This window comes from Helianthus annuus, chromosome 13 (assembly GCF_002127325.2).
Source record: "Helianthus annuus cultivar XRQ/B chromosome 13, HanXRQr2.0-SUNRISE, whole genome shotgun sequence".
Lineage (NCBI taxonomy): Eukaryota > Viridiplantae > Streptophyta > Magnoliopsida > Asterales > Asteraceae > Helianthus > Helianthus annuus.
In genome coordinates, this window is record NC_035445.2 from 5544571 (window position 1) to 5570713 (window position 26143).

Consider the following 26143-nt stretch of genomic DNA (forward strand, 5'->3'; position numbering starts at 1 on the left):
AACCCACAGTACGCGCTCACTACAGTGTTAAGCAGCTCCATGTGTTCCTTAGCTACTTCTACACTGATTTTAGAGAAGCTTGACGTGTCGAGCTGTACGGTACTTGACTTTGATTGTTGACCAGTAGATGATGTTCCTCCATAACATGCACGTTGTTGTTGAGCAGGAGGCGGAGGAGGAGGTGGTTGTATTGGATTTCCATACATGTCTGTGGTGGGAGGTGGCTTTACAGGAACTTGCACCGGATTCCCATACATATCTGTACTTGTGACAAAAGCTGTTTGCAAAGGAGCATGTGGACCTGTTCTTGCAGACGAAGTATTGGAAGTTCCACAATACATTTCAGGATTTTGTGGCAATGGAACTCTCTTCGCCTTTAATGTTTCCTCCTGATCCTTGTTTTCCAAAAGCTGCACGAAGTCGTTGATGTTTGTAGTTTTCAACACTCCGTTATACTTCAGGATTTCCAAGAAACTACTCCATTGGGGAGGCAAAGCATCAGCAAACTTTTTCACCACTTCTGCTTGAGTTGTCGTCACACCAAAATTATTCAGCTCAGTAAGCAAATGATAAAACCGACTTGTCATGTCTCCCAAAGACTCCTTATCTAAACATGTGAAACAGTCGAATTCTTTCTTGAGTAGATCATGACGCAATTGACGTGTTGCTTCATTCCCTACTCCCCTGGTTTTCAAACCGTCCCACAGCTTCTTTGTAGTCTTGAAGCTGACAAACTGATGATAGATGTCTTTGCTTAACGCCTGAGTGAGAATGGCGTAGGCTTTCTTTTCCAGATCATATATTTTCTTCTGATCCTCTGGAAGATCGGCAAAACTAGCAGTTGTTGAAGCGGCGACTTCGATAGCTTGATCAAAATCTGTGGTGAAACGTATCCACAGCTCTGTATTCTGGCCCAGAACATATGTACGGAATCTGTCAGCCCAACCCGGATACTCATTTAAATGCATCAGCTTTGGAGGTCGATTCAAACTTCCTGTTTCGCTTTCGCTCAGTAAGATACTTTGGATACTAGGAGTTTGATTCGAGACTAACGCCCACTGATTTCCCTGAGAAGATGTCGATACCGGAGACTCGGCCCATGAAGGCGATAGACTTGTAGACGTGTATTTTCCACTGTCTGGCGCCGGTGTACCCCACCATGAGGGAGTGACACCTGAACTTGTATATTTACCACTGTCGGGGGCCGGATTCCACCAATTCGGATTCATGATTGATAAGCAAAATAAATGCTAAGTGAAAATTCCGAAAGATCACACAGTCGAAGGATCCTGGTTGAAAGATCTGAAATCACAGAAACTTGTTAACAATAAACTGACCACAATCGAAAGATCAACACTTGTTCGAAGGATCAACAGTACTCGAAAGATTACTGTTGAATCTCGAACAATGATGTCGAAAGATTCAAGAACTCGAAGGATTCTCCTTTGAAAGATCCTTATCTTTCGAGTTAAATCCTTATCTTTCGGACACTGTCTTTCGAATAGATTCCTTTTTCGAAAGATATGTTTCAGACTTCGAAGGATGGATCGAAGGATAATAATCTTTCGAGCTTTCCTTGATCGAAAGATGGTCTTTCGATGTCGAAAGATATCTTTCGAGAGATTCTGACACAACTGACGTTGATGTGACAGGTTGGTGAAAAGGTGATGGGTTGGTAAGTCAACTTTCGGCAAGACGGTATGTGCAGGCCTAACTTTCCTACCAACTTTGAAAAAGGTTGCCCAGAAAGGATAACCTTATCCTAAAACCAGTCACCGGAACTTTAACCGGAATATTCGCCGGAAAAGCACCAAATCACTTAAACAAGTTTTAAGTTACCCAACCCACTTATGAACACTCCCGGTAAGTTTAAAACACTTTTTCCAGTTTAAAAGTGTAGAAAAAACCAACAAAAACGGGTGTTAAACCAAGTGTTCAAACACACACCAAGAACTTGAATAACCCGGTTTTAAACAAGGTAAAGAGCCAAGCTCTGATACCACTTGTAGGTCCCTTGTCGGAAGATGACGAACCTAAACCTTGTTATACTAACCCACTAGCGAGTGCGGAATCCAAGCTAGCAAGCAAACCGGGATGAGACAAGTATAAACACAAACACACACGGGTTCACCGATTAACACAACTTGTATTAATGCAAATGAAGGTTTCGGTTACAAGCACAATGTTTACAAATCTAACTTGTAAACTCTCAAAGTGTGTGTGTGAGTTTTGGACAGAATGCTCTCAAAGCTATCTCTCGGATGTGTGTGAATCTGTCTAAGTGTCTGTCTCTCTGTCTCTGAAGAACTCAACACACTGCATGGGTATTTATACCCAGCCCATGATGTCTGGTCCGAAGGATCCAATAGATGGTCCGAAGGATCATCTATCGATGACAAGGTATTCGAAGGATCAGCAGTGACCTCGACAGATCACCTTTCGAGGTCTATCATTCGAAGCCTATCTTTCGATGCCATCGAAGGATCTACAATATCCTTCGATGAGCTATCCTTCGACACAGAACATCCTTCAATATTTACCAACTGTTGTCCAAGTCAAACCGGAGGATGGTTGACTTGGTCAACTTACAACACTAATCAGGACATCGTTTATATCGTGACCGAATACAGACAAAGTACAGACACAAGTGCACCAACATATCTACTCAACAAGACATGGTGAATAGGTTTGCTGACGCTTTACCTCCAAAATGGAGTTCCTTTATTGAGTTGTTGAAGAACACTAGAACTCTAGACACGGTTAACATCTATGAGTTCATTCAGAAGCTGGAACATAAAAATGATGAAGAAATCAGGAAAGCAAAGCGTGCTCTCGCTCCTCAGAATACAGAAATGTACCTTCCAGGCTTCGATGCTTTGGCAAGATCCGCTGCAGCTCAGCAACCTAAACTGCAAACTGCATTTGTGTCCAACACAAGTTCTCTTCCGTTTCCTCAATCAACTGCTGCTCCGGCTTTTGATCCGAGGTCTTACATTCCTGTCCCAACACAGCCACAAGTCCAACCTCCACAACAACAACAACAGCAGGCTCACTATACAAGCAATCCTCAACCTCAAAACCCTAACACAATCCGAGTCGATAATTCAAACCTTTCACACCTCAGCATTGAAGTTGCTAAGGAGCACATGGAAATTATCAATACAATGGTCAGTGCTTACTGTGGTTTGGTAGCAGGTCAGCTTGGAAACATCAACATGACCAATGAAGATTATCAACAGATCGACAAGGAAGAAATGGAGTTGATGGATATTAAGTGGGCTTTTGCAAGTGCAGTTAGAAGGGCCAAAGACTTCATGGCTCGTACTGGTAGAACTTCGTTGGAAGGAAAGAAAGATACGAAGTATGGGTTTGATATCAATGCTGTTACATGCTTTAATTGTGGTAATAAAGGGCACTTCAAACGTGAGTGCACTCAACCAACAAAACAAGGCAATCACAACCCTTTCAGAAACCAGACGAGTACTACAAATGTGAATGCCCAATAAGAAAACCGTGAAAGGAGGATGGTGGCAGTTAATAACAATCAGGGCCAGCCTGGAACTTCAAATCCCAATCGGGCGTTGGCTGTTCAAGCTGATGAGGGATGTGACTGGTCAGTGCAGTTTGGTGAAGATGATCAGAGAAGTGGAACAGCTTGTTATGCAAAGATCATCGAGCATGTTCATAAAGAAGAGTCCTCTGGAAGTGATGACAGTTCTGGTTATTCTGGAAGTTCTGATGAAGAAGGCTCTGTTTCTGGGGATAATCACTCAGAGTCTGATGTGAAGGAGGAAGGAGGTGATGATATTCAAGATCTACTGAATGAAGCTGATGAGCTTAAATGTCAGAAATCAATTCTGATTAGGAAGGCGGCTACTGCATCAAAGGAAATGGAGAAGTTATTTTCTGAAGATGGAGCTTTTTCTTTTCAAACTGCCTTTATGGCAAACGGTTCAGCCTCTTCTAGTCAGGTAAATTCTGAACCTCCTGCTCCTAGTGTTTGTAAATCATGTGCTGATATGAAGCTTGAATCAGAAAAGCTTCATAGCCATAATCAGAATTTGGTTATTGAACTGTCGAAATGCAAAGAGGCGAACATGGCTTTAACTCGGAATGAAAAAGTATTTAAATCTGTAATAGAAACATTAAAGAAGAATGTGTCCGAGGTTAACAAAGTAGTTTACCACAAGCAAGTAAGTATAAATGAATACATTAACATTGTGGAAGAAACTAAGAAGCAATTAGCCATTGCCCAATGCGAGCATGATGCGATCAAACAAAAATTGGAAAGTTATTCTAACTCCCAATTTGTGCTTGATCACATCATCGATGTTCAGCAACCGAAGGGAAATCAGAAAGGCATAGGGTATAAGAAATGTCCGCCCCCTTTGATGAATAATTATACCAAGATGCCTGATGAGGAGGAAATGCCTCGGTATGAACCCAGTGTGCCTCTTGATGTTGAGGAATTTGCTGCTGGCCTAGGGTTCAAACCGGACAATTCTTCAAACACATCTTCTGAGCAACAAGAAACTTCATCATCCGTAAAGCAAAGTCCTCCAATTATCGAGGACTATGAGACATCGGATGATGAGTCAGAAGTGGAGGTAAGTGATCAGAATAATTCACTTAACAAGATGAAAGGAGTAGTTATTCCACGAGAGAATCACATTCTTTGTGATCCTGATACTCCTGATGTCCCATCTGTTCAGAAACAAGTGATTGATTCTGTCAAAGTTGATAAGACATGTGTGTCTACTGTTAAAAGCAGTAATGTGTTGTATACATTGGTTGGAGACAATAAAATCTACTCAGATCACGTTTTCCCAATTAAAAATGTAAATCAATCTCTGATTGATAAAGTCTTTGAAGACAACACAAACAAATTTTTGGTAAAAACACTTCCGGGAATTGTGGTAACACAATGTGATCCAATTCCTAAGGCTGAGATTAGAAAACAGTTTGGTAATCAAAAATCTTCAACCACTCAACAACCTAGTGCTTCTAATGGTAAACAACCAGTCAAACGAGCTCAAAAGCACAAAGTCTCTCAGATGAAGTCTGAAACAAAAGGAGCTCGATTTCAAAAGAAAGCAAAAGATGTCAAGTTCGTGTCATCCAAGGGTACTGATAAGATTCAAACTTTTGAGAACAAGTCTAACACTGATTTTGTAAAACAAGTCACAATCTTAAAACGTAACAGTGATAACAATTACACTCAACGCACAAATGGGTGTGATGAAAAGGCTAGTACCTCGGGTTCCACGAGTTCGACATCTTGTGGTCAATCAAGTTCTCCTAAATTTGTTGAAAGGAGAACATGTTTTTAATGTGGAGAAATTGGGCACATCATCAAAAACTGCCCAAATTCTCCAAAGAATAAATTTGTTGAGAAAGCTCCACCTGAAACAGTTCATCCTCAACGTCGGTCAGTTTCACCTAAACATGACAAACGAACTGTAAAAGAACAAGAAACTAAACAACGACGTAAGAACATGAAAACTGTTGAAAAAGCCTTAAAATCTGAAGTTAAAACAATTCAAAAGGAATGAAGTGTGTCACAACCTGTAAAACCAGAATCTTCAAAAACTGGTAGGCAAAAACGAACTTGGTTACCTAAGGCGGGTGACAATTCAGGGGGAGCAGTTGTTCTTGAAAACCATCAAGAGATTGATATCACGTTTCGTGATGCTCAGGGACGACCCAAGACCACTAAGGCTTGGGTCCCCATTCTCAACTGATGTTTTTAAATGACATGTGCAGGATGTTCTAGGAGGAACTATTAATAGTCACTGGATTGTTGATAGTCGAGCATCCAGGCACATGACTGGCGACTTACGGCTCCTATACGACGTGAGAAACATTAGAGGAGGGTATGTTGCTTTTGCGGGAGACAAAGGAGGATTCATCACTGGAGAGGGAAGTATCTCCAATGGCATCGTGTGCTTTGATAAGATCAATTATGTTAAGCAAATTGATCACAATCTTCTCAGTGTGTCGCAAATCTGCGATAAAAAATTCACCGTGCATTTTGATGATGCCGGCTGCTATGTGCTGAAACCTGGATTCAAAATTCCACAAGAATGGATTCTCTTATCGGCTCCGAGAGTTAATGATCTTTATATTCTCGACATGAGCCAAGCGATTACTACATCTGCACAAGTCACTTGCTTTGTCTCAAAAGCCACGGAAAAGGAGTCTATATCTTGGCACAGAAGAATGGGACACATTCACTTGAGAAAGATGAACCATTTGGTGAAAAATAATCTTGTGAATGGTGTGCCTGTGAGAAGTTTTCATTTACAAGATATCTGTGTCTCGTGCCAAAAAGGGAAGCAAACAAAGAAGTCTCACCCTTTGAAGAAAATCAACACTGTCAGCATGCCTCTCGAACGTCTTCATATGGATCTTTTTGGACCTATGAAACACAAGACAACATTCGGAGATGCTTATTGTCTAGTTTTTACTGATGATTATTCTAGATTTTCTTGGGTATCCTTCATGGCACACAAGAGTCAAACTCCTGGCATCCTCAAGGATCTTCTTACAATGTTGGAGAATCTCTATTCGTTGAAAGTGAAGAGGATCCGAAGCGACAATGGAACCGAATTCAAGAATCAAGTTATGGATGAGTTTTGTACTTCTAAAGGCATTCTTCATGAGTACAGTTCTCGTTATACTCCACAATAAAATGGTGTCGCAGAGAGGAAGAATCGGACGATTATTGAAACTGCAAGAACAATGTTAGTAGAGTCGGAACTCCCTATTCAATTCTGGGGGGAGGCTGTATCGGCTGCATGCTACATGTTAAACAGAGTTCTTACAGTAAAGAGACATGGCAAGACTTGCTTCGAACTCCTTCAGAAAAGGAAACCGTTTGGTGCTCCATGTACTATGATTGAGCCGGATGGAAAGTTTGGAGCAAGAGCTATCGAGGGTTTCTTCCTTGGATATGCTACTCCGAATTTTCGTGTTTGGAATCTAGCTACCAAAAAGATTGAGCTTTGGAGTGAAGTGAGGGTTCAAAGGTACACGAGTCCTGTTAGGGCTCCGGGTGATCCGTGGATGTTCGATTACGATGGGCTATTTGACTCCTTCAATCTGCCAACCTTTGACGAAGAATCAGCAGCGGCTAGGATGTTGTTGGAAAGTGACAACGCTGCTGTCTCGCCTTTGGTTAGACCTATTGTTGTTGACCCTCAAGCTTCTTCGTCTGTCAACAATATGGTTCAAAATGAGGTTTATGAAGATGCTGCTGATTATAATGATTCTTCTGAAGATGATGAATATCATGATGCAGCTGAAGGATCTTGGGCTCCAGCTGCTCCTGTTCAAGGTGCCTCTGGTGATACACCTCACACGCAGAATGTAGACACTGCTGAAGGGAATGCATCCACTTCTACACACATTCCTGGTGTGGAGTTGGTTGTTGATCTTAATCTTACCAATTTGGGTATCAATGCACGTGTGCTAGAAAATCCTGAAATGAGGATTCATGATACCCATCCCCAGCAGAATATTATAGGAGATGTCCATCGCGGTGTGCAGACGCGTAATCAGCTGAGAAACAACCGGAATGCTGGTTTGTATTCAGCTATAAGAGAATCTGGTCAACAAAATGACTGGTCCTTCGCGTGTTACGTGTCATAAGAAGAACCAAAATCGTGGAAAGAAGCGTTGAAAGACAGTGCTTGGGTTGAGGCCATGCAGGAAGAATTGCAGCAATTTCAAAAGCTTGGTGTTTGGAAGCTTGTTGAAAAACCTGAGAACTACAAGAAAATTGGCACTCGATGGGTCTTCAAATGCAAGAAAGACGACCGTGGAGTGGTTATTCGGAACAAAGCTCGTTTAGTCGTTCAAGGTTTTTGTCAGATAGAAGGAATCGACTACAACGAAGTCTATGCACCTGTTGCACGTCTGGAAGCAATTCGGATCTTTCTGGCTTATGCCTCATTCAAAGGATTCAAGGTTTACCAGATGGACGTCAAAAGTGCATTCTTACATGGTGTGGTTGAAGAAGAGGTATATGTCGAACAGCCTCCAGGTTTTGAAGATCCTGTTCATCCCGATCGGGTTTGGTTGCTCAACAAAGCTCTCTATGGTCTTCATCAAGCACCGCGAGCTTGGTATGCAACCTTATCTACATATCTGCTGGAGAACGGTTTTCGAAGAGGTCTTATCGATTGTACTCTCTTCATCAAAGAACAAGATGGAGATCTTCTTCTGGTACAGGTATATGTTGATGACATTATTTTTGGTTCTACTAATGATGTTTTGTGTAGGAATTTCGAGCGCATTATGCAGGATAAATTCGAGATGAGTGCTATGGGGGAGATGACCTTCTTCTTGGGCCTACAAGTGCAACAAACTGAGTCTGGGATATTCATCCATCAGACTAAATATGTTGGTGACATCTTGAGCCGGTTCCAGATGTCTGATGCAACGCCCATTGGTACCCCACTACCACAAAATCACGGAATTACTCCAGACTTGAAGGGTGAAGCTGTTAGCCCCTCGTACTATCGCGCAATGATCGGATCTCTTATGTACCTCACAGCATCAAGACCAGACATAATGTACCCAACGTGCCTGCTTGCCAGATATCAAGTCAACCCGAAGGCCTCACATCTTGCAGCTGTAAAAAGGATTTTTTGTTATTTGAAGGGTTACCCTGACACCGGTCTATGGTACCCTAGGGATAATAACTTTGACTTAGTCGCATTCAGTGATTCTGATCATGGCGGATGCAAAATCGACGGCAAATCCACAACGGCTGGATGTCAGTTTTTAGGAAATCGCCTAGTCACATGGCAGTGCAAGAAGCAGACTTGTGTGGCTACTTCCACATGCGAGGCTGAATACATTGCTGCCTCAAGTTGTTGCTCCCAAGTTCTGTGGATCCAACAACAATTGCGGGACTACGGTTTTGAATTCCTAACTACTCCTATTTACGTTGATAATTCTGCTGCATTACAGATCACTAGAAATCCTGTGCAGCACTCAAAGACCAAACACATCGAAATCAAATATCACTTCATACGTGAATGCTTTGAGAAAAGGCTAATCGATGTTGTTAAGGTCCACACCGATGACCAACGTGCCGACCTTTTTACCAAAGCATTTGACAAATCAAGATTTGACTTTTTATTACTGGTAAACGGCATTAAGGTCAAGCAAGAGTAAACCAACATCGGAAAATCATTTTTGTAAATACCCTTTGTGTTTTAAATTTGTCTTAGTTTGTTGATTTTAGGGGGAGTAAATCCAAAAATCGGAAAATCCAAAAACATCAAAAAAATTTCAAAAACACAAAAAACAATAGAAAAACAAAAATGAGTTTCCTGGCTAGCAAAAGAGAAAATGATAGTACATCGGTGGTCTATCCAAACCTCTTTAAACCTAAAATGAAAAACGATAAGCAACTCTATATAAGATGTATCGGTAGGCTCACAATCATTTTAAAGTGTGCAGGGTGATATAAACTTTAATCGACTGAAGACCAGGTGGGAACCATTCATTGGCATATGGTCTTAGTACCGAAATTTCGTTTGATAGATTGCCGAGGTTCTGAGATATTCGGTCTTTATGCTGCTTATCATCTGGGTATCATGGTTGTATCTTTTACCAAAAAATTACGGGGACACAAGTCTAGATCTTCCATGATACTATACATACGTGTACATATTACATACTGCATTCGACCTCAATAAGTGATAAACAATCACATGTCCATATCAAATAAGTGATAAAATATCACATTTATCCGGGAGTCAAGTTCGTCTCTCTGCTGTACGGAAGTACTGACCTGTTCACGGACTTGCTCCTATGCCCTCATGCATATGAAAATCAAGTTCCTCATCAATAAGTGATTATATCACATAGGGCTTGTTTTCAAATCAAAATAAGTGAGTATCTCACATCTTATACGGTCAAACAGATGATAATCAGTATACTCACCGGTAAGATGAATTCTCGTGCATACCTTGATACGGGAATGTGTCGTGATGTGGATGAACACTGGTCGGTAAGTATAAATCATACCTTAACGTATCCCCTCGCCATGATTACATCTGATAAGTTGAGCTTAAGTGGACAACAATACCGATAATTGTTACAGGATGCTTATCTTAATGTTAACTAACTGAACAACAAGAGTGTTTTGGCATGACCGTACACTGATATGATTCTCTTACCCTCGAAACTCGCAAAAAGAATGTCTGTATATATTTACTGCTTAACTTTTATTGTCTTATTTTAAACAGTTTCGTCGTTTGGTGCATATCAGCACGACATTAGCGGTGATGTCGTTTGATAACACTCAAAGGATATTAAAATTGTTGTCTTTTAATTTCAAAAATACCAAAAAGATTTTAGGTGAGCTTTAATATAAACTTTGTAAAAGCCAAAAAGATTTTATTTCTGCTTTATTTTCGATCGTACGATGTTGGAGCTTGAGTCTTCGTTACCTGAAACCTGAACGAAAACCGAATTGACTAAATCTTCATAAACGGTCGAAATTTGCAAGTTTTGAAAGTTAAATCTAAAATTGAGAAATTTATTAAACTTTCAAACTGTCGGACGGTGTTTGATAGTGACATGGTCATTCGTGTGTCATTTGTTTATACTAACTATTCCAAGCAGTTGTTCTCATTACGCGTTTAGATTTCTTGCATGTGCAGATTCTAAAGGCTAGGAGAACACGGTCGATGACAAAGCTTTGGAATGAAGACACGACGTGAAGGCGCTCAAAAGATGAAGATGATCGAGTTGCCGCTGGCCATCATCAACACCACAAGGATCTCACTTCATAAAGATTAAAGTGTTTCACGAGCATAACTCAAGGGGGAGCTTATGTTAAGGGGGAGTTTGTCAACACACTTCCTACATGATACGGGTAGTTTGTTGATACACTCTCTACTTTCAAGACGTGAAGACTTTGAAGATCCTCCGACATTGAAGACTTGAAAGGACATCAGAGTCTTGAAGACATGAAGATCAAGGATGATCAAGGTCAAGACAAATCTGCAAACATCGAAGATCGAGACAAAGCTACAGCCAAGGGGGAGTTTGTTGGTGCACTTGTGTCTGTACTTTGTCTGTATTCGGTCACGTTATAAACGATGTCCTTGTTAGTCATGTAAGTTTGACCAAGTCAACTGTCCTCCTAGTTTGACTTGGCCAAACAGTTAGAAATATGGTTGTCTTTTGTCTGGCTCGAAGGATGCTCATCGAAGGATAATGTTGATCCTTCGATGAACTCGAAAGATGAACCTTCGATGGATGATTCGATAGATCATCCTTCGAGGTTAATGCAGATCCTTCGAAGACTTTGTAGTCGATAGATGATCCTTCGACCATCTATCGAATCCTTCGGACAAGACAATCTGTGCTGGGTATATATATACCCATGCAGTGTGTGTTAGAAGACAGACTTGATAATAGATGCACACATAGAGAGATAGAAAGTTGAGAGCATTCTGTCCGAAACACACACACACCTTGAGAGTTTGCAAAACTGATTTGTAAACATTGTGCTTGTAACCGGAACCTTCATTCGTATTAATACAAGTGGTGTTAATCGGTGAACCTTTGTGTGTTTGTGTTTATACTTGTTTCATCTCGGTTTGCTTGCTAGCTTGGATTCCGCACTCGCTAGTGGGTTTGTATAACAAGGTTTAGGTTCGTCATCCTCCGAGAGGGACCTACAATTTAGAATTACAAAACATCCATATTATGAAAATTGTTCTAAAATCTTAACTTTAAACAACTTCCATACGGTGATCAAAGTAATTAGTTCACTATTATAAAATTAGAGGTATTAATCAAAACAAACAAATTATCTGACATTCTGAACATAAACGAAGGAAATGTTCATATTCTCTCATGTTCTGTTGGTATTTGTAAGTGCAGTTCCTGCCGGGTAACTGTCGCTTATCAGTTCTGGTCAACCAAAGCAGAAGTCCAAGTTAAAGTCAACCATAACGAAGAATTCAAGACCACATGAAGACCATGCATTGATCAAGGGGGAGCTGTTAATGCACTTTGGGTGAAAAGTGCATGCCTTCCAATTGTTAGGGTCTTTAGTGTACATGTCCTGAAAGTTAGTCCCAAGTTTATCCTAGGGACAACTTGTCCAAGTTTTAGGAGAACTTTTGTCTGAGTTTTGGTGTAGAATTGGTTTGTCCGAGGTTTAGTCCCTAGCCTATATATATGTGTGTATTGTGTAGATTAGGGCAACTCTTGTAGCTTGGTGCACCTCTCCCACTCGTTCATCCTCCTGGTGTGAGTTCTAGAGAGAGAGACTATGTGTTAGTGAGAGAAAGCTAGGGTTTAGATCTTTGTGATCTAAACCAGCTTGTAGATGATGTATACTCCTTTTGTTTGTGTAATTTGTGATGACTGATTCATCAATAAAGAGATTCATCTTCTACATATTTCTATCTTGTTCTTCATATTTTGTTCTTCATGTCTTGAATCAAGTGCGATGTTTGATGTTCGTCATCGATCCGGTGCTTTCACAGTGGTATCAGAGCATGGTTACCGATTCAGAATGGTCTAACCGCCTTCTGAATCACCATTGCTCTTGATTTGATGTTTGTTTCCGCCAAACATCTTGAAGACTTGAAGATTTTGCAGAAAAGTTGAAGAAAATGGAGCTGTTCGTGGTTATTTTGTTCTCCAAGTTATTGCAGATGTGAGGTTTGATCCAAAAATTGTTCTGTCCGAGTTTTTTCTTAGTGTTAAACTTGTCTGAGTTTTTAAAACTCTGTGTTTGTTGTTTCCGGGGTTTTGGTGAATTAGTGTGAAGTCACACTAGGGAGAAAGTCCGGAAACTTGTTTCTGATCTTCACCATGTCCGAGTTTTATATTTTTCTCCTGTCCGAGTATTCATATTCCGAGTTTCGCCTGCCTCTCTGTATTCCGGGTTTTACACGAAATCTAAATATTCCGAGTTTGAGAGTTTATAAAGTTCCGATGTTTTACATCCAACGGTTCCGAGTTTTGATGTCTGAGTTTTGTCAGGCTCCGAGACTTGGTGTTTTGTACATGTCTCCGAGTTTTAAACATACAGTTCATCGTGTTTTGTTCCGAGTTTTTATAGCACAAGTGTATATTCCGAGTTTTTCTTAACCTCTTTGTTGTCCGGGTTGTGTGAGGATGCAATCTGTTTGCTCCGAGGTTGATTTTTAAACCCCAAATTTCTATGTCCGAGGTTCTTGAACTGGTTGAAGGATGCTCCGAGTTTTGACCTTTTACAGCAAAAGTCTTTACATATGTGAACATTTTCCGAGTTTTAATTTATTCAACAGTCAAGTCCGATGATGAAGATCAAAAGTGCTCCGAGTTTCAATCATTCAACATTCAGCAGTCCGAGGTTGAAAGAATTAAACTCTGAGTTTTAATTACTCCAAGGTTGAAAGAGCAAAAGTGTCACACCCCCAAAATCCACCCGCGGAGTACCACCGCTTGGGAGCGTGACTGACCAGGATCAAGCCATCAATCATATCAAACCATAGCAATTAATAATAGAAGTAGTTAATATAAGTCACCATGACATGATTGATGTTTCAAAAACCAAACACTGTTTTAAGTAGCGGAAGCATCGTAAAGTAAATCCAAATAGTTATACGAGTTATGAGTTCAACATCATTAACGATCCATCTGCCCACAACGACCTGCTCTTCCCTGTGCAAGCTCCAAGTATACCTAAGGTCCTGCAAGGCATGCAGCAAATAATCAACAAACTAGTTGAGCGAGTTCACAGAAAGTAAGTTCATAGTGTAATGCATAAGTATAGCTAGTGGGGGCTTCCCATACTAGTGTGTAATAAAGGTGGGGGCTTCCCATGTTCATCCTGGTTAATGAGGGCTTCTCATTAACGGTACTTACTAGACTAACTTCCGACCATGTGTTCTTCTTTACCGAGAACAGGAAAACGTACAGGGTCACGTAGGCTTTACGTGACGTGCCCTTCCCCGAGGACAGTGGTACGCGTGGGGGCTACGTAGGCTTTACGCAGCGTGGCCTTCCGACCTGGAAGCCAGTAGATGGTATCGGGTTACGTAGGCTTTACGTAACGTGTCCTCCCGACCCGGGAGACATATGGCAATTGTACTGGGTTACGTAGGCTTTACGTAACGTGTCCTGACTAACCTGAGGACGATGGTCTATAGTCTGGTATATGCGTAAGTACGAGTAATCATTCCATATCCATCATATCCAACCCCATTCCCGACCCGGGAATCCCATGCCTTGGCTGTGTGAACTCACCTTGGTTTGCTCGGCAGATACACAGAAAGTACAAGTAGCAAATAAATGATCACTCACGTCCTATCATGGTTATTATACGAGTCAGGTTCGTATATAGCACGTATATAGTAATCACGTATAGTCATGGCAAACATGTACGCACGTAAACAGATAAGACATAGCATGTGAGGATCCAATCGTTCTAAGTCCAATCATACCCGGCCCAAAGACATAAGCAGCCCAATAACAAAACAGTCCAGATTCTCAATCGGCCCAAATAGCAAACACATACAAGTCCATCAATAAACAGTCCACAATTCAAATCGTTGGGCTCAATAGATTGGACCCGTGACAGTGAAGGCCCAACAGTGTGCGTGTAAAGGGTGGTCTCGAGTCGCAACGGAGATCTCGAGTCGCAACCGGAGGTTACGAGTCGCAACAGCTGGTTGCGAGTCGCAATGGAGATCTCGGTTCATCATGGTCTGGTTCGAGTCGCAACGGGACTCGCAACCGTGGTTTCGGCTGGTGCTGTTTGTGGTTTCGAGTCGAGACGGGGGAGGTTTCGACTCGCAAATCTGAGTCGCAACCGGCTGTGTAACTGGTTTCCATAATTCTAGTCAATTAAACTCCGTGATTTCAGCAAACACTTAGGCAGTTTCGGAAATCAGATCAAACAAGGATTGTACAACATTCAATCATATTCATAATGTCTTCAAACCTTCATCATTTAGCAAATTCATAACCGTATCAAATCAATAATCGGATTATCAACCAACACTAAACCGAATCCTAATCATAACACCATCCTAGCATGCACCCTAATTCGCATGCACAAACAGAATCATCTCAGTCGATTACAACCATCAATTCGGACCAATTAACAAATCACCCATGCAACCTATTTCGTATGAAAACATGATCATCATTCACAGAAATCGATTAACAAGAGCACAATCAAATAACTCATACCAACCGAATACTAAATCATACAATCCGATTTATCATGGCATCACCTAAGCATAAAACACATAATCATAGATAATATACTAACCGATTACAAGTAACGAGATGTGATCCGAACAAGAGGGTGGTCGGATGGCCTTGTGCCGTCGGTTCCTCAACAAGCCGAGAGAGAGAGAGAGCAAAGCTTCTAGGGTTTGTGTGTGTGTGTTTGTGAATTGCAAAAGTGGTAAAACAAGTCCCTTGTTCCGGTTTTGTGTTGCGAATGGGGAGTGGGCCGAGCCCACTCGGTTACCTAATGGACCCGAGAACAAGGAGTGGCCCAAAGGGCTTTGTGTGGCCGGTTCACATACATACGACATACATACACACATAATGCATATAACATAACATATATCATGAGATCAATTAATCATTCGGGTTTATAAAATCACATATCGTGCACAAACGTTACATCAAAGCAAGTCTAAAGTTCGAGTTGTCACATTATCCCCAACTAATTGGAAATTTCGTCCCGAAATTTGGTATGCACTCACTGAGGAAGCTAGGTAAACTGTATTGTTCACTGATTTTCCTGGGGTGTCACATCCTCCCCCCGTTGATCTGGAATTTCGTCCCGAAATTCCGAAGTAGTAGCTTCAGCCTCAGTAGTGGTTGCCTGGTTCCCGAATAACTGGGGGTACTTTTCTGTCATCCTGTCTTCGCGTTCCCAGGTGTACTCTGGGCCACGTTTGGAGTTCCAACGAACTCGGACAAGAGGGATTCTCTTGTGTTTGAGGACCTTCACATCCCGGTCCGTGATTTCGACTGGTTCCTCAACGAACTGCAACCGCTCGTCGATAGTAAGTTCCTTAAAAGGAATGATGAGATTTTCATCAGATAGGCACTTCTTTAGGTTCGATACATGAAAGACATTGTGAACTGCCCCGAGTTCAGCTGGTAAGTTCAACTTGTAGGCTACCTTGCCAATCTTTTCTATGATTTCGAATGGTCCGACATACCGCGGATTCAGTTTGCCCCGTTTGCCAAAACGTACCACACCCTTGCAGGGTGAAACTTTCAATAAAACCCGGTCCCCGACCTCAAATTCCAATGGCTTTCTACGCTTGTCCGCGTAGGCTTTCTGACGGTCGCGTGCTGCCGCCATGCGTTGTCGTATCTGTGCAATCTTTTCTGTGGCGTCCACTACAATCTCTGGACCCGTGATCTGACTATCCCCCACCTCTGCCCAGCAGAGGGGTGACCGGCATTTACGCCCGTACAATGCCTCGAATGGAGCGGCTTGTATGCTGGTGTGATAACTATTATTATACGAGAACTCCACCAAAGGGAGGTGCTTTTCCCAGCCGTTGCCGAAATCGATAACGCATGCCCGAAGCATGTCTTCTAGAGTTTGGATCGTTCGCTCAGACTGCCCATCCGTCTGAGGGTGGTATGCTGTGCTCATGTCTAGCCGTGAGCCGAAAGATTTGTGCATCGCTTGCCAAAGCTCTGACGTGAATCGTGCGTCGCGATCCGAAATGATAGATGTGGGCACCCCGTGCCTCGAGACAACTTCTTTGAGGTATACGTCTGCAAGAGTGGAGAACTTATCCGTTTCCTTAATCGGCAGGAAGTGTGCAGACTTGGTGAGTCGATCCACTATGACCCAGATTGTATCGTTCCCACGCTGGGATCTAGGTAGGCCTGTAACGAAATCCATGGAAATTTCTTCCCATTTCCATTGAGGTATCTTAGGCTGCTGAAGTAGGCCAGCTGGTTTCTGATATTCAACCTTGACTCTCGCACAAGTCAAGCACTTTCCAACGTACGTAGCGATATGGGCCTTCATACTTGGCCACCAATATGTAGTGCTGATGTCGTGGTACATTTTATCCGACCCTGGATGTACCGAGTAGCGAGACTTGTGAGCTTCGTCCATTACAAGTTCGCGTAGACCGCCATAAAGTGGGACCCAAATCCGGCCCGTTACATAATAAGCACCGTCTGCCTTCTGTTCCATCTGCTGTCGTGAGCCGCGTAAGGCTTCTGCCTTGACGTTTTCGGGCTTCAATGCTTCTACCTGAGCATTTCGTATCTGTGCAGGAAGGCTAGACTGAATCGTTAGCTGTAGCGCTCGTACGCGCCGTGGTAAAGTGTCCTTTCGACTGAGGGCATCAGCCACAACATTGGCTTTGCCTGGATGATACTTGATAGCGCATTCGTAGTCGTTAAGTAACTCGACCCATCGTCGTTGACGCATATTCAAATCCTTCTGCTTAAGAATATGCTCGAGACTCCTGTGATCGGTGTAAATCGTGCACCTGGTACCGTACAGGTAGTGTCGCCATATCTTAAGCGCAAAAACAACAGCTCCCAGCTCTAAATCGTGCGTCGTGTAGTTCCGTTCGTGAACCTTGAGTTGACGAGAGGCGTAAGCGATAACCTTGTCGCGTTGCATTAATACACATCCCAGTCCCCGAATGGATGCATCACAATATACTACGAAATCTTCTGTGCCCTCTGGCAGTGAAAGAATAGGTGCGCTGCAAAGCCTATCCTTTAAGTGCTGAAAAGCAGTCTCCTGGGGCTCTCCCCAGCGATAGGTAACACCTTTCTGTGTCAGTAACGTAAGCGGCTGAGCAATCTTCGAAAAGTCTCTAATAAACCGTCTGTAGTAACCTGCCAGACCCAAGAATTGGCGTATTTCTGTTGGTGTACGCGGTGCAGGCCAGTTCCTGATCGAATCTACCTTGGATGGATCGACATGGATCCCATCCTTGTTCACTACATGGCCTAAGAAGTGGACTTCACGAAGCCAGAAGTCGCATTTAGAAAACTTGGCGTACAACTGCTCCTTCCGAAGGAGTTCCAAAATCAGACGAAGATGTTGCTCGTGTTCCTCCTGACTCTTGGAGTAAATCAGAATATCGTCGATGAAGACAATGACGAACTTGTCGAGATAGGGTTTGCACACCCTGTTCATAAGATCCATAAATACAGCAGGCGCGTTCGTTAACCCGAATGGCATGACGAGAAACTCGTAGTGACCGTAACGAGTTCTGAAAGCTGTCTTGGAGACGTCCTCATCCCGGACTCTCAGCTGATGGTACCCAGACCTTAAATCTATCTTCGAACAGTAGCACGACCCTTGCAACTGGTCGAATAAGTCGTCGATGCGCGGAAGAGGATAACGGTTCTTCACCGTCACCTTGTTGAGTTCACGGTAGTCGATGCACATCCTGAACGTACCGTCTTTCTTCTTCACGAAAAGCACTGGAGCTCCCCAAGGCGAAGAGCTTGGTCGTATGAAACCCTTTTCCAAGAGTTCCTGCAGTTGCTTTGACAGTTCCTCCAATTCCGATGGAGCTAGACGATATGGTGCGCGAGCTATGGGTGCTGCTCCTGGAGCGAGCTCGATCTGAAATTCGACCTGACGATGAGGCGGTAAGCCAGGTAAGTCTTCAGGAAACACCTGAGGGTAATCACGTACAATTGGAATATCCTCCAATTTCTTTTCCTTTGCTGATGCGTCTGTAACGAGAGCCAGAATGGCAGTGTGCCCCTTTCGTAAACATTTCTGAGCCTTCAAGAAAGAGATGATGCCAACCACAGCACCACTCTTGTCGCCTTGAACTTCTAGAGGTTCCTGGCCAGAACGTGGAATGCGAATAACCTTTTCGCTGCATAAGATTTCTGCCTGGTGTTGGGAAAGCCAATCCATCCCAATCACGACGTCGAAGCTACCCAAAACTATGGGAATGAGGTCGATAGTGAAAGCTTGGCCAGCTAGGATGAGATTACAACCCTGAACTACGTGCGTGGCTTCTAGACTTTTACCGTTAGCTAACTCTACTACATGTTTGGTAGGTAAAAGTGTTGGTGCACGTTTTAGCAGTTGACACATTTTCACAGACATATAGCTTGTATCCGCACCCGAATCAAATAAAACAGTAACGTAAATATTGTCAAGGAGAAACTTACCCATGACAACGTTGGGATCGTTCACTGCGTCGCCTCGACCTAGCACAAAAGCGCGACCACGAGCTTCATTGCCGTTGTTGTTGTTTCCACCGTTGTTGTTGCCGTTGCCCTGGTTGTTATTGTTGTTGCGATTCTGGTTCACTTGAGGACAATCGCGTTTGAAATGACCTTCAGCCCCACACTGGAAACATCCCCGGTTTCCACGCTGTGGCTGCTGCTGCTGCTGGTTCTGTGGAGCTGGTTGCTGAGGCTGCTGATTCTGATTCGCAGGACGAGGGCTCCTGCAGTCTTTGGCCTCGTGACCCATTTTGAGGCACCGTTGACAGCGACCCTTGTTACACGGGCCGTGGTGATGCCTGTTGCAGTTGTGGCACCTAGGTTGACTACCCTGATATCTCCTCTGTCTGTGACCACTAGAGGATTGCTGACTGGGACTCTGATAGTGGTCAATCTTCTGCTGCTGAGATTGTGGCTGAACCGATGCTGAATTTTTACTAGAGTCTCCATCCCATTTTCTTTTACTGTCACCAGACGTAGCAGGAGTAACTGAGGTGGTGACGTTAGCAGTAGCATTAACACGCTTGGGCAGTCTATTCTGATCCACTGCCTGATCGGTGATACGGTGAGCAAGGCGCTGGATTTCCTGGATGTTTTCGAGGTTAGCCGACGTCACGTGGCTCTGAATTTCTGGCGCCAATCCCTTGAGATACAACTCAATGCGCTTGTATGGAGGGTCCACCATAGTTGGACACAGAACGGCCAGCTCATTAGACCGTTTAGTATACGCCTCGATTTCCGATCCAGCCATTTTCAAGTTATACAGCTCGTCTTCCAGCTTGTGAATATCTTCCCGCGTGCAATACTCACGCTTGATGAGTTCCTTAAAATCGTTCCATGGGGTGGCGTTAGCAGCTGCCAACCCTAAGATTTGAACTTGGGCGTTCCACCAAGTCAATGCTATTCCTTCCAAAGTGCCAGTAGCAAACTTGACCTTGCGAGCCTCAGGGCACTCGCACATTTCGAATACCGATTCTAACTTTTCAAACCAATGGAGGAGTCCCACTGCCCCCTTTGTGCCGCTGAAAGAGTTTGGACGACAGTCCATGAAGTTCTTGAACGTGCAGACAGGCTGCTGCGCGTGTTGACCTATTGTGTACGAATAGGACGAAGTTAAATACGAGAGTTAATGTAGGATCTAAAGATCCTAGTGTGTGCCTATACTGCAGGATATACTACCTGCTTGAGCTGCTGCAACTGCCGCAGCAACTTGAGCTTGAACGAGAGCCTCTAGCTGGGCTTGTGTCATGTTGATTCGTCCAGACATGATCTTCATAGTAACAGGTAGCATACGTAAGAATGGTTCGCAAGTAGGGCGATGACAGAAAAGCGTAGGCATATAGGTGTTCTCATGTAATCAAAGTATGTGTATCTATGCGTAATGCGAGCAAAGTTCTAAGCAGTTCTAGCAAACAGGCAATAAACATAACCTTATTACCTAGTGTGTCGAGTCTTGCACGTGGAGCGAAGCGTCGTTGTGGATCGTTGAGAGCACTGTTCTGGTTATAGTCCGGTTTTAATAAAAACGTTTTCCCATATTAAAACCAAGTTCTCTATAACCAATGGCTCTGATACCAATCTGTCACACCCCCAAAATCCACCCGCGGAGTACCACCGCTTGGGAGCGTGACTGACCAGGATCAAGCCATCAATCATATCAAACCATAGCAATTAATAATAGAAGTAGTTAATATAAGTCACCATGACATGATTGATGTTTCAAAAACCAAACACTGTTTTAAGTAGCGGAAGCATCGTAAAGTAAATCCAAATAGTTATACGAGTTATGAGTTCAACATCATTAACGATCCATCTGCCCACAACGACCTGCTCTTCCCTGTGCAAGCTCCAAGTATACCTAAGGTCCTGCAAGGCATGCAGCAAATAATCAACAAACTAGTTGAGCGAGTTCACAGAAAGTAAGTTCATAGTGTAATGCATAAGTATAGCTAGTGGGGGCTTCCCATACTAGTGTGTAATAAAGGTGGGGGCTTCCCATGTTCATCCTGGTTAATGAGGGCTTCTCATTAACGGTACTTACTAGACTAACTTCCGACCATGTGTTCTTCTTTACCGAGAACAGGAAAACGTACAGGGTCACGTAGGCTTTACGTGACGTGCCCTTCCCCGAGGACAGTGGTACGCGTGGGGGCTACGTAGGCTTTACGCAGCGTGGCCTTCCGACCTGGAAGCCAGTAGATGGTATCGGGTTACGTAGGCTTTACGTAACGTGTCCTCCCGACCCGGGAGACATATGGCAATTGTACTGGGTTACGTAGGCTTTACGTAACGTGTCCTGACTAACCTGAGGACGATGGTCTATAGTCTGGTATATGCGTAAGTACGAGTAATCATTCCATATCCATCATATCCAACCCCATTCCCGACCCGGGAATCCCATGCCTTGGCTGTGTGAACTCACCTTGGTTTGCTCGGCAGATACACAGAAAGTACAAGTAGCAAATAAATGATCACTCACGTCCTATCATGGTTATTATACGAGTCAGGTTCGTATATAGCACGTATATAGTAATCACGTATAGTCATGGCAAACATGTACGCACGTAAACAGATAAGACATAGCATGTGAGGATCCAATCGTTCTAAGTCCAATCATACCCGGCCCAAAGACATAAGCAGCCCAATAACAAAACAGTCCAGATTCTCAATCGGCCCAAATAGCAAACACATACAAGTCCATCAATAAACAGTCCACAATTCAAATCGTTGGGCTCAATAGATTGGACCCGTGACAGTGAAGGCCCAACAGTGTGCGTGTAAAGGGTGGTCTCGAGTCGCAACGGAGATCTCGAGTCGCAACCGGAGGTTACGAGTCGCAACAGCTGGTTGCGAGTCGCAATGGAGATCTCGGTTCATCATGGTCTGGTTCGAGTCGCAACGGGACTCGCAACCGTGGTTTCGGCTGGTGCTGTTTGTGGTTTCGAGTCGAGACGGGGGAGGTTTCGACTCGCAAATCTGAGTCGCAACCGGCTGTGTAACTGGTTTCCATAATTCTAGTCAATTAAACTCCGTGATTTCAGCAAACACTTAGGCAGTTTCGGAAATCAGATCAAACAAGGATTGTACAACATTCAATCATATTCATAATGTCTTCAAACCTTCATCATTTAGCAAATTCATAACCGTATCAAATCAATAATCGGATTATCAACCAACACTAAACCGAATCCTAATCATAACACCATCCTAGCATGCACCCTAATTCGCATGCACAAACAGAATCATCTCAGTCGATTACAACCATCAATTCGGACCAATTAACAAATCACCCATGCAACCTATTTCGTATGAAAACATGATCATCATTCACAGAAATCGATTAACAAGAGCACAATCAAATAACTCATACCAACCGAATACTAAATCATACAATCCGATTTATCATGGCATCACCTAAGCATAAAACACATAATCATAGATAATATACTAACCGATTACAAGTAACGAGATGTGATCCGAACAAGAGGGTGGTCGGATGGCCTTGTGCCGTCGGTTCCTCAACAAGCCGAGAGAGAGAGAGAGCAAAGCTTCTAGGGTTTGTGTGTGTGTGTTTGTGAATTGCAAAAGTGGTAAAACAAGTCCCTTGTTCCGGTTTTGTGTTGCGAATGGGGAGTGGGCCGAGCCCACTCGGTTACCTAATGGACCCGAGAACAAGGAGTGGCCCAAAGGGCTTTGTGTGGCCGGTTCACATACATACGACATACATACACACATAATGCATATAACATAACATATATCATGAGATCAATTAATCATTCGGGTTTATAAAATCACATATCGTGCACCAACGTTACATCAAAGCAAGTCTAAAGTTCGAGTTGTCACAAAAAGTGTTCCGAGTTTTCGCATATATATGGTGGTCCAAGTTTTGTACTCCGTGTTTTAAACAGCGAAGTCTTGAGTGTCCGAGGTTTAAACTAAGAAACAAGAAGTTCTGAGAAGTGTTGATTGTCCGAGGTTTTAAACTGAGAAACAAGAAGTTCTGACTTTTGAACTATAAATATGTTATTCAGAGTTTCTTATATTCAGAGTTTTCAATTTTTGAAGGTCTGAGGTTTAGCCAGTTCTGAGTTTCTTTGATTCTTTTGTCCGAATTTTAATGGTTCTGAGTTTCTTTTGTGTGTGAGTTTCATTGTGTCTGAGTTTCTTTTGTCTGAGTTTGTTTACAATGCTCCGAGTTTCAAAGTTAATATTGTCCGAGTTTCAAATATTGTCTGAGTTTCAAAGTTAAGATTACATAGTCCGAGTTTTTTTTTGAAATCCAATACGTTACTGTCCGAGTTACATAGTCAGAAACAGTTCCGAGTTTCTCTTTGTTCCGAGTTATGTGAGAATCAAATTTGTTTGTCCGCGTGTTTTTTTTTTTTTTAATCTGTGTAACAGTTCCGTTTGAAGTGTCCATGTCCCAGTTTTAATTCTGTTTCCAAGTCCGAGTTATGACTGTTGAAAGGACTGTTTTCCGAGTTTTTTAAATGTTATTGATGTCCGAGTTTCTGATATTAAATCTTATGTTTTTTTTTTCGAGTTTTAAAATACTGTTCATGTTCCGAGCTTTTAAACAGACTGTCCGACTTTTTACCAAACAGTTTCTTTAATTCCGAGTTCTTTTAATCAAATTAGAATTCTGAGTTTTGGTATACTTGTTGGTCCGATTTTTAATCAAATTTGGTGGGGAACGAGTCGACCTGTGGGTGACGAGTTTGTGAATGTGAAGTTTGATATAGGGACCGGTGATGTCGGTTTTCAATCGGAGTTAGCGGTTTTGAGTATGAATTCGTGAGTTAAACCGCAATAGGCGAACCGAGTTAAAGACAGTTTAAGCTTCACTATGTGTAAAAAGCTAGTACAGATGATGCAAGGAAAAATATGGATGTCGACAAATTCGCAAGGCTACATACAAAGCACAAGTCTAGTACTCAGATTTCAAATTCAACAAACATTCAGCTGACCAATGTTTGACCTTGGAAACTTCGTTGACCAACCAAAGTCAAACTCGATCTTCAGGGGCCTTCAAGTAATTTTAGCAGATGACGACAATGTAAACCGAATGGTCACCAAAAAGCTCCTTAAAAAAAATCGGCTGCCTAGTCATCACAGTGTCATCCGGTTTCGAGTGCTTGAGCTCGCTCGGGCCCACAATGAGCCCGTTTCACGTCGTGATTTTGGATCTCCACATGCCTGAGATGGACGGCTCCGAAGTTGCCACACGGATTCGTAAGTTTCGTAGCCGTAATCGACCGTTGATTATTGCTTTGACTGCGAGCGCCGAAGAACAAGTGTGGGAGCGATGTTTGCAAGTGGGGATGAACGGGGTGATCAGGAAACCGGTTCTGTTGCGGGGCTTGGAAAATGAGCTTCGAACGGTTTTACAACGAGCTGGTGAACGGTTATCGGGTTAGTAGATATAGGAAAATTAACATTTGTTTTGGTTTCTTATACTACCTCCTTGAGGCAAAATCCATTATAAAAAATTTCAAACTAAAAAAAAAAAAATCGAATTTATGGGTTTTTTGGATTTCTTTGCTTGTTCTGAATTTCTTTGTACTCTAAGTACTATTCCGATGATCTGATTCGAGTTTTCAAGAGCTTTCGGGTTTCACGAGTTCCGAATTTTCTAGAATTCCGGGTTACCTGGTTACCGGATTTTTAACTAAGTTTAGAAGTTTGTGTAGTTCGGAAGTTTCGAGTTGTGCATGTTCCGAGTTTTTCTAGTTATTCCGGGTTACCTGGGGTACCGGATAACTAACTAAGAGTTAGAATTATGCGTAGTTTGAAGACTTGAAGTCGGTTTCGGATTATCGAAAAGTTTTATGGTACTTATGTTGTCCGGATCAAGTGAGGAGGTGAAGAGAATAAGACTTGCTTGGATTTTTGTATTGTTTACAAAGAAATAGGGGGAGTAAAAATTTTGAAGTTCCTGTTTTCTTTGTAAATATAAAGCTTGTGCGTGAAATAGCTCATGTGTGATGGAGTTTTTGTCACGTGTGTTTATGTTATTAATCAAGTGTTGACATGATGAAGCTGAATTCTCGGTTGATGACTAGTTGAAGATTGAGCCTTATTAAGTTGCTATTTAGAGTAGAGAAGATTAGTTCTGGTCTCGAAATAATGTGGGGCTTCTTGATTTGAGGGGATGGTCGGAGATGAAAGCCATCGGGGATTCAGGGGATTCGTGAAGATAGGAGATTGATTCATGAAGATTCGTGACGAGATGAGATCATACATGAAGGGTTGAAGACTTCTGATCAAGATGGTGGATGTACTTTTACAAAGTTCAGTTTGTTATTAACTTATCGAACCAAACTTCTTGTCTTTGTGAAGTTTGAAGTGTTCAAGATTGGGCGTTGGAAATCCAATGTTTCTTTCTGCTACCGGTTAGGTTTGAAGATTAATGTATCGAGCGATATTCCTACATGTGGTTGTAGGTCGGTTCGCGTTAATTTGATTCGAGAGTAGTTTGAGGGGGAGGATCTACAGTGTTTGATGTTGGATTCTTCGGGTTTCTCAAAGCGGCCTTAAGTGATCGTCAGCAAGTCTTTAATTAGAAGGGTTGAAGATCGTTGTGCTCTACCAGAAAGATCAAGTCTCAGCCAAAGTTGAAAGCTGACATGATATCTTCAGTTAGAGGGGAGTCTCTAAGTGCAGTATCCGGTGATTGAAGATTATCGATGCCACACAGAACTGATGCAACAGTTAAGGGGGAGACTGTAAGTGCAGTTCCTGCCGGGTAACTGTCGCTTATCAGTTCTGGTCAACCAAAGCAGAAGTCCAAGTTAAAGTCAACCATAACGAAGAATTCAAGACCACATGAAGACCATGCATTGATTAAGGGGGAGCTGTTAATGCACTTTGGGTGAAAAGTGCATGCCTTCCAATTGTTAGGGTCTTTAGT

The 26143-nt window shown here is 42.7% G+C and overlaps 1 pseudogene; it reads left to right on the plus strand.

The window, feature by feature from the left end:
• Window positions 1-24714, plus strand: part of LOC110900429 — a 39208-nt pseudogene extending 14494 nt beyond the window's left edge.
• The last annotated feature ends 1429 nt before the right edge of the window (window positions 24715-26143 follow it).